We start from the raw sequence: 8849 nt of genomic DNA on the forward strand, positions 1-8849 counted from the left end.
TCAATAGATCTTAACATCTCACTTCTTTTTTGGAGGAGGGGGGTGTCTGGGGCCTCAACCTAGCAGCACATAGGGGTTCCTCCTGGCTCTGCACTCTGAAATCACTCCTGCAGGCTCAGGATGCCCGGAATCCAGCCCAGGTCTGTCCTGAGTCAGCCACATGCAAGGCAAATGCCCTACTGTTGTTCTATTGCTCTGCCCCCAACATCTCACCTCTTTAGGGAAACTAAAAACACATTCAAGTCTGTATTTAATAACAATAGTAATAAAAAAAAAACAATCAAAAGTTTCTAGGGATGGGTTTTCTTTACTGAGTTTTTCTCTTTTTTTGGTTTTTGGGCCATGCCCGGCAGTGCTCAGGGGTTACTCCTGGCTGTCTGCTCAGAAATAGCTCCTGGCAGGCATGGGGGACCATATGGGACACCGGGATTCGAACCAACCACCTTTGGTCCTGGATCGGCTGCTTGCAAGGCAAACACCGCTGTGCTATCTCTCCGGGTCCTGAGTTTTTCTTAATCTTAAGAGAACAACATTAAGACTAAATAAAGCATATACCTACATAATTACATCTATTTTTCTCTTGTCCATCACTGAATAATACCAGGGTCAATATAGTGGATCTGAGATTTGTGTTCAAGAAATACAGGCCCCAATTTCAGAGTTTACATTAGTTTTATAATTTTCAATAGTGCTATTTTAGCAATAGTCTGCCAAGAGAATACCAGCAGGCATTTTAACCATGTGAACAAAAAACAAAATGGGATGTATTGGACACCATTTTTAAATCTAATGCCTGTTTTAATCTTACAATTAATGCCTTATTACTTTAACTTATAGTACACATTTCTGCTTACTTTAAAAATACACTTAAACGTTGGTCATTTATGAATCCATCAATATTGATGTCTTCTAAGGTGGTATCTGCATGAAAAGGATATCAGAGTCAAAGAATATTCTGGGTTTATTTAACTACTTGGAAAGAATTAGAAAGATCATACTGTGGTGAAGACCTATGTACACACATGTATACTATCTATAGATATAGTATCTAATGTATAATTTCTTAGTAGCAACTGCCCTTATTTTTTTTAATCAAGTCCTAAATTTAATGTGACTGATTCTCAAGAGAAAACAATTATGAATGTGCCACATCTTGATTTCAAAGCATCAATGTGAAAAAATAAAGAGCTAATGTGGTCCTGACAATTACTGTACATTTCATTAAAATTTCATCTCTTTTTCCCGTTTGAGTACCCACTATATGCTGCAGGCCACATGGAATCAGTTATACAGACCATGTGATTTGTTTTCTACAAATGTCACTTCACAACTTGCACAGAAAAATGTGTACATAAACTATGAAATTTTTTTATTTGTTCGTTTTTGGGCTACACCTGGCAGCACTCAGGTTATTCCTGGCTCTGCACTCAGAAATTGCTCCTGGCAGGTTCAGGGTGGGACCCTATGCGATGCTGGAATTTGAACCATCATTGGTCCTGGATCAACTGCATGTAAGGCACCCTACTGATGTGCTATCACTCTGGCCCCAGAAATCATTTATTTTTTTTAAATATGGAACACTTCAAGAATTTGCATGTCATTCTTGCATAGGGGCCATGCTAATCTTCTCTGTATCGTTCCAATTTTAGTATATGTGCTGCTGAAGCAAGCACATCATTTATTTTTAAACTCAGATTTCCGATAAGTAGCATCAGACCAAATTTTATAGTGATGAAACCAATGTGAATTTTTATTTTTCACAAGGGTATGTAAAAGTAAAACTTCACAAACTTGGTTTTAAAACTATTCATTTGGCCAGAAAAATAACTCAAATGGCCGAGCACATACTTTGCCTCCCAGAGTTCACATCAGACAGTGCTCACAGGCTAGCCCTAGCTCTGCGCTCAAGAATGACCCCTGATCGAGCTTGAAGAACCCTAATGTGGAGCCAAAGATTCAAACCTGGGTCACGTGGGATGCCAGGCAAAGCACCTTCACCACAGTACAATATGCAGGCCCAATTTTCAAATGTCCCATTGCTTTTTTGTTTTGTTTGGAGGCCATACATGGCTGTGCTCTGTGGGAACTGAAACTGTGTTGGCCATGTGCTAGGTACGCCCTTAATGCTGTAGTTGTAGGATTTCTCTAGCCCAGTTTACAGACTTTGAAAGCAGAATACTAGGCACAGTCAAAGACTTCACGGAAACTCCTCCGAATAGAATTCAAATTAATTTAAGCAGATTAATTCATATTAATTATATTAATTATAATATATTAATGTTTATATTATATCGAAATCTCCATTTAGTACTAAGTATTAAAGTCAAAGTGCCTGTCTTGTGTGCAGCTAAGCCTGGTTCAGTCACTGCTACTTCATGGTCCCCCTGAGCCCCACCAGGAATGGTCCAAGTACAGAACCAAGAATAGCCCTAGAGCACTGCCAGATATATCTGAGAAATAAGCTCTTATTAAACCAACATAAAAAAATTTGCACTCGGGGCCGGAGAGATAGCATGAAGGTAAGGCGTTTGCCTTTCATGCAGGAGATCATCGGTTCGAATCCCGGCGTCCCATATGGTCCCCCGTGCCTGCCAGGAACAATTTCTGAGCCTGGAGCCAGGAATAATCTCTGAGCACTGCCGGGTATGACCCAAAAACCACAAAAAAAAAAAAAAAATTTGCACTCAAGTCATAATAATATAAACAAATCTGCTCTGTTCCGCCCCCCCCAAAAAAAGGTTTAGGTATAACAGAAGTTACCCAGAACAGGTATTGATCATCGATAACCTAATTATAATATCATCTCCTAAATTGAAAAAAAAAAGTCCAATAGAAGACTCATTACAGAAACCTAACTTTATATTTAAAAATGTCAGTAGCTGCATTGTGTATCAGGTGAATAATTTAAATATGGAAGTGGAAAGAATGTATACAAAGGTTCATGAGTAAGTTTAATAACTGCTTTGAGGTAAACTACAATGAAATTGAATCTCTTAAGTTTTTCTTATTTGTGTTTGTTTTGTTTTATTTTGTCTGAGGGCCATCCCTGGCAGTACTCAAGGTTTACTCTTGGATCTGCACTCAGGGACCATTCCTGGCTGGGCTCAGAGGACCCACCATGTGAATGGCAGGGATTGAATCCAGGTGGACCATGTGCAAGGCAAGCACTTTACCGCTAGTCTATCTCTCCAGCCAACAACTTTATGAATTTTTCTCCCACATCAGGCTTTTACTTTTGGTACTCAAATATATTTAACGACCTCTGCTCATTCATTCCTGAGCTGACCCCACCTACATATAAACAACCCCACATTCTCTATGAAACTCCAGGTCTCCCCCTTCCAATACAAGGAGACTTACCAGGCCTAGAAAATGAGAGAATGTGTCTTTTTTTTTTTTTCCAATTTATTTAACCAAAACAGAGGATGCTGCAGCTGCAGGAGCTTCTTCTGATTACAGGGACATGAGTGGCTCCATTTAATAACAGAAGCTTCGACCAGATGCTGTTCAGCGAAAGTCTTCATGCATTATCTCCCATATTCAGTCACATTTGCCAAAGAAAGGGCCCTAGTTTTCTGCTCCAGCCTCAGTATAGATATGCTGACAGTTACACACAGGAGCACTGATTAGTGACAACTAACTGCTAACCAATGTCACATTGCCTGCCGTAATTTACATTTTTTAGAGCTGCTGGTGACAAAGAAACACCAAGTACAGAACGTAAAACCTCGATAAAAAAGAAATTTTAAGTGCCTTAAAAGCAGCTAGCTAGTATATCATTCAGAGGCAACTCTGTAGTAATAAATATTTCAAGCTATGTTTACTTTGAGTCATGTCACAAGTTTTCACTGCCAAAGTAATGACTACCAAGAATACAAATCCAGGGGCCAGAGCCATCGCATAGCCGTAGGGTGTTTGCCTTGTACACGGTTGACCCAGGACAGACCTGGGTTCGATCCCTGGCATCCCATACAGTCCCCCAAGCCAAGAGCGATTTCTGAGTGCAGAGCCAGGAGGAATCCCTGAGCATCACTGAGTGTGGCTCAAAAGCAAAAAAAAAAAAAAAATCCAAGAAAGGATTACCTTCAGCTCCTTATAATTCTATTTTATTTGCATCAGTCCATTCCAAAGCATGCTTAAGAGCACACCAGTGAAAGAAAGGGTGCAGGCACACCGTTCAACTGAAAATCAGCCATCACCATCTGCGTAAAAGTGTCCTCTTGTGTAGTCAGAGGTGCTTCCCCTGCAGTGTTCAGGAGACCAGAGGCTACACTAAGAGATTCCACCACGGGACCAGAACTTCTGTGTTAGGACAAGCAGCAGGGCAGCAGCATTGCTCCAGCCCCAAGTGCTTGGGATGACTGGCTTGGCCCGCAAGCAAGCGCCACACCCTAACCCTAAGGTGTGTGGAGACGGATGGTTAGAGATCCCAGAGTGCTGAGGTTCCAGCCCAGGTTGGCATATGCAAGGCTGTGCTATCTCTCTCCAGACCTCATCCCTGCACTCTCTCCCTCTTGCCTTGGTATCCTTTTATTATCTATACAATTCATGACTGCTATGATTAGTTGTGAATATAATTGCTCGAGTTCTATTCATGTCTTCTCCTCCTCCTTAGCACTGATTTCACTGATTCAACTAGTATTCAATAATTCAATTATTAATTAATTGATTTTTTTTTGGCTTTTGGGGCCACACCCCGTGAAGCTCAGGGGTTACTCCTGACTAGTGCTCAGAAATCGCTCCTGGCTTGGGGGAATGTATGAGACATCAAGGGATTGAACCACAGTCCATCTTAGGTTAGTGTGAACAAGGCAAACACCCTATGGCTTGTGCCACCACTCCGGCCTAATTGTATTGTTAATTCAAACAAATTCAAATGTGAATACTAGTTTTCTTGCATACGTAACTGCATTAGCACTTGACAAACAATATCTATTAAGTATTTGTTGAATGAATGACTGAAGAGGCAATTTTAAAATCAATATATTTTGTGCCACGATCCCATAACACTTTATTGCAAGTGAATTAGAAGTTCATAAAGAGAACTTTGCTAATGGTCTCTACATAACAGAATTTGCATCACAAAACGGGGCATTTAAGAGCTAAATCTTTGAGAATCTAGAGGGTGTTTTATTTGTATTTATACAAATATTTATTTGTATTTATACCCAGTGACGCTCAGGGGTTACTCCTGGCTATGTGATCAGAAATCGCTCCTGGCTTGGAGGACCATATGGGATACCAAGGGATTGAACTGAGGTCTGTCCTAGGCCAGCACCAGCAAGGCAGATGTCTTACTGCTCTGGCCCAGAGGGTATTTTAAAGAAAGATCAAATGTTAGAGATAATCTGTTATGAAATGAAGAGAGGGCCAGGGATGGGCGAGGGGTTGGTCAGGGCACAAGCAAGGTGATCCCTAGCTACCTGACCTCCCGAATCTCCCGAGGATAGTCCGGGAGCACCCAGGCAGTACTTGGGTGGGGTGGCAGAGACAGTTCTTGGAACTGGAAGGCCTCAGCACCGAACCACACAGAACTGACGGAGTATCATCACTATGAGCAGCCTTGGGCGTTTCCTGGCACCACTTGAAAGCCCACCGACATTCCCCTCAAAAAGAAACTCAGTTTTAGAAAAACAGACTTGAAAGGAAGCTCATTCATATTTATTCCCCGAAGGGAAGAAATGGCTCACACCACTAGAATTTAAGGAACAATAACAGCAGCAACTAGAGGGGCCAGAAAATTAGCATAGCAGATAGGATCCTTGCTTGCCTCGACTTCAACAACCCCCCACGGGTCAGCCCAGAGTGATCCTGAGGACAGAGCCAGGAACCAACACTGGGCGCTGCCAGGTGTGACCCAGAAACAAACACAAAACATAGAGAAAAACTAGAGAATGAGACTGCTCAGAGACACAAACATACAATACTAAATAACCTTTTTTTTTTTTTTGGATTTTGGGTCACACCCAGCAACAATCAGGGGTTACTCCTGGCTCTATGCTCAGAAATCGCCCCTGGCAGGCACGGGGGGACCATATGGGATGCCGGGATTCGAACCACCATCCTTCTGCATGGAAGGCAAACGCCTTACCTCCATGCTATCTAGCCGGTCCCCTAAATAACCATTTAAACCTTTACCTTTAAAAAGACCATGCTGGCCCAGACAGAGTACATAGGGAGTGGGCATTTGCCTTGTATACAGCCCACCCAGATTCAATCTCTGGCACTCCATATGGTCACTCAAGCTTGCCAGGAGTAAGAGTCAGGAGTAAGCCCTAGGTATTGCTGCATGTGGCCCAAGAAAATAAAAAGACTTTGTTGCTCTCAGGAGGTTAAGTTAAGAGTGTGCTTCCACTTAAGTTTTTTTTGGGGGGAGGGGGTGAGTTCTGAAATTTTAGAAATCACTCCTGGCTTTGGGGGACTATATGGGAGCATCCGTCCTGGGTCAGCAGCTTGCAAGGCAAACACCCTAGTGTTATGCTATCGCTCAGGCCCCTAAATTTTTTTCTTGATCTGAGTTCATTATTGCTTCATAACTAACATTTCATTTAGTATATATTGATCTGGGTAATTACTATCATCCTGTCTTTCGTACCTGGAATGGAAGGGCGTTATCTTACGAAAATTCATATGAACCGGTAAACAAATTTATGTGTGGTTATTTAAATAAAGTTTTCTAGGACTTTCATTATATTTTTCTATAACGTTTATTTTTAAGTCACAGCTGAGAATCATATTAACACTCTCTAAGAACTCACCTGCCATTTCATGGCACCTCTAAGCCCTATGCTCTGACTCTTTCATCTTTCAGAGCTGAGCTAATCTGTGCTCTTGGCCTTATCAGAAGAACAAAAGAGAGCCAACTGTTCACAGCTCAGGACAAAGTCAGTTTTACTCCTAAATGTAAGATCCTTCTGTTATAAAGATTTAACTGTGTTTTAAAGTCAGGAGAACGAGGAAAAACACCAAATACAAGTGACAGAACTCCTTTGCTTAAATCTAAAAATGGTACTTGGTCCTCAGTAACACTTCTGACCAAACGAACACAGGAATGGCAAGAATCTCTGCTATGAAATGAAAGACTGCAACCACTTTCCCTAACCTCTGACAAAGGGAGGATGAGGACATCAAACCAGTTCAATGTGGGCAAACCGGAAACCTGCAGAATCCAAGTATTTTTACATGGAGAACTATTTGATTACGCTTAAGTCTTCCTGTTTTGTAGACTTTTAGGATTTTAGGTGGAACTGTGGGATAACGTGGGGCAGGCAGTGTGCAGGCAAAATCATATCTCCTTTTAGCATGCTTCAGAAAGACAGCTCTGTGCTTCAGCTAGCCCAACAATGGTCCTCTGAAGAAAGGGGAAGCAACATGCCAGCAAATAACAGTGAAGTGACATGAAACATGATCCTAGGGAACCCCCACCAGACTCTAGAGCAAGAACAGAAAATAAAAGTGTGAATGGAAAGCCAACAAAAAGGTTCAAGACTGTTTAAAGGAAACCCCTGAATGTCTGTTTTAGAACTAAGATGTCCCGTGAATTCAATCGTTATCGAGTTGGCGGCTTAGAAAGGCTCCTGAACTGGAATGCTATGTACACTTATCACAGCTCTGCATCAAGTAAGAGGGAGACAAAGGGCAACTTTGGTTGACAGGGGGGTTGGGCTGCTGCTGTTTTATTTTATTGTTTTTAAGAGATAATTAAACACAGAAGTCGTCCACCCTCGGGTGTTCAATCCCTGAATAGGGCTGCATGGTTTCCCTGAGAACCTTCCCAGAGCCACAACCATCCAAAGCTTGAGTGGGAAGGGTTCCAGAACACAACAGGGTGTGGCCCCAAACTCAAACCCAAAACAGGAAATGTGTCCAAAGAAGAAGTAACTGTAAACAATAAAACACTAGACCACAGAGGAAAGTTCGATACTTTGACAAGGGACACAATTTTAGGTTCTCTCCTAACCAGAAACAAAGCTCAGAGAAACAGATCTGATTCCTTTGTTACTTTGGATCAACTTTTTCACTCTAAGCCGGTTGGTTCCCCGTGGTTTCTCTGATCTGAACTTGAGAAACTCCAGGCACAAATTTGCATGTGGGTTGCATGTAGCCATAAAGGTTCAAGGTTAGGTTCTGATATTTGCCATTGGAGACAGGAATAGCAAAGGGGGAAAAAAGGTAAGAAAAACCTGAGTTCAAGCTTTGCATACAATTCTGTGTGGTGCCACTTTGCACAGGGTAGTTCTTTAATGGAAAATATTCTGGAACTGTGGCCACGTCTGTAAAACGGAACTGAAGGGCTGTCAGAGGATAGTCCAAGGATCTGCAGGAAGCACTGGCGCAGTGTGGCTAACATTTTACAACTGCTCCTGTCTTTAAATAGTTCTACGGACCCACCGACTTGGTCGTTTTTCCCATTTCAGATTTCTGTCAAAGGTTCATTAACTGGCACCTCGGAAAAGCCTTCGTCTGTCTCTGTGGTGTGGGCACTGCCTTGGGCCTGCTATCTCCTTCAACAAAAGACTTGCCATCACTCCTATTGGCTATCTGTGCCCACGGTGCTTAAAATAAAGAGATACCAATACAGTGAAATTTTCATTGAAGGAAAGAAAGAAATTAAGTGTCTGGAAAAAAGAATGGCTAGTTGTGCCCAAGTATAAAGTAAAAATGACTAAAATTTTTGCATACATTTTAATACAAGTATAATCTACATATCCACTTTAACCACTATGGATTATTTTCCAATATTTCAAATCAAAAAGCAGCTGTTACAAGTCATTGTCAGTTGTGAACCTTTATATCTTCAATTGTCTCTTTGATACTCTTCAAAAGTATCTGTAATACATTTAAACCAG

The 8849-nt window shown here is 41.7% G+C and overlaps 1 non-coding gene across 1 annotated transcript; it reads right to left on the bottom strand.

The window, feature by feature from the left end:
• Window positions 1–1566: 1566 nt before the first annotated feature.
• On the bottom strand, window positions 1567–1673 carry LOC126031673 (U6 spliceosomal RNA). The gene has a single exon (XR_007503505.1). It is a non-coding gene; the product is annotated as a U6 spliceosomal RNA (small nuclear RNA).
• Window positions 1674–8849: the final 7176 nt, after the last annotated feature.

Source organism: Suncus etruscus, chromosome 15, assembly GCF_024139225.1.
Source record: "Suncus etruscus isolate mSunEtr1 chromosome 15, mSunEtr1.pri.cur, whole genome shotgun sequence".
Lineage (NCBI taxonomy): Eukaryota > Metazoa > Chordata > Mammalia > Eulipotyphla > Soricidae > Suncus > Suncus etruscus.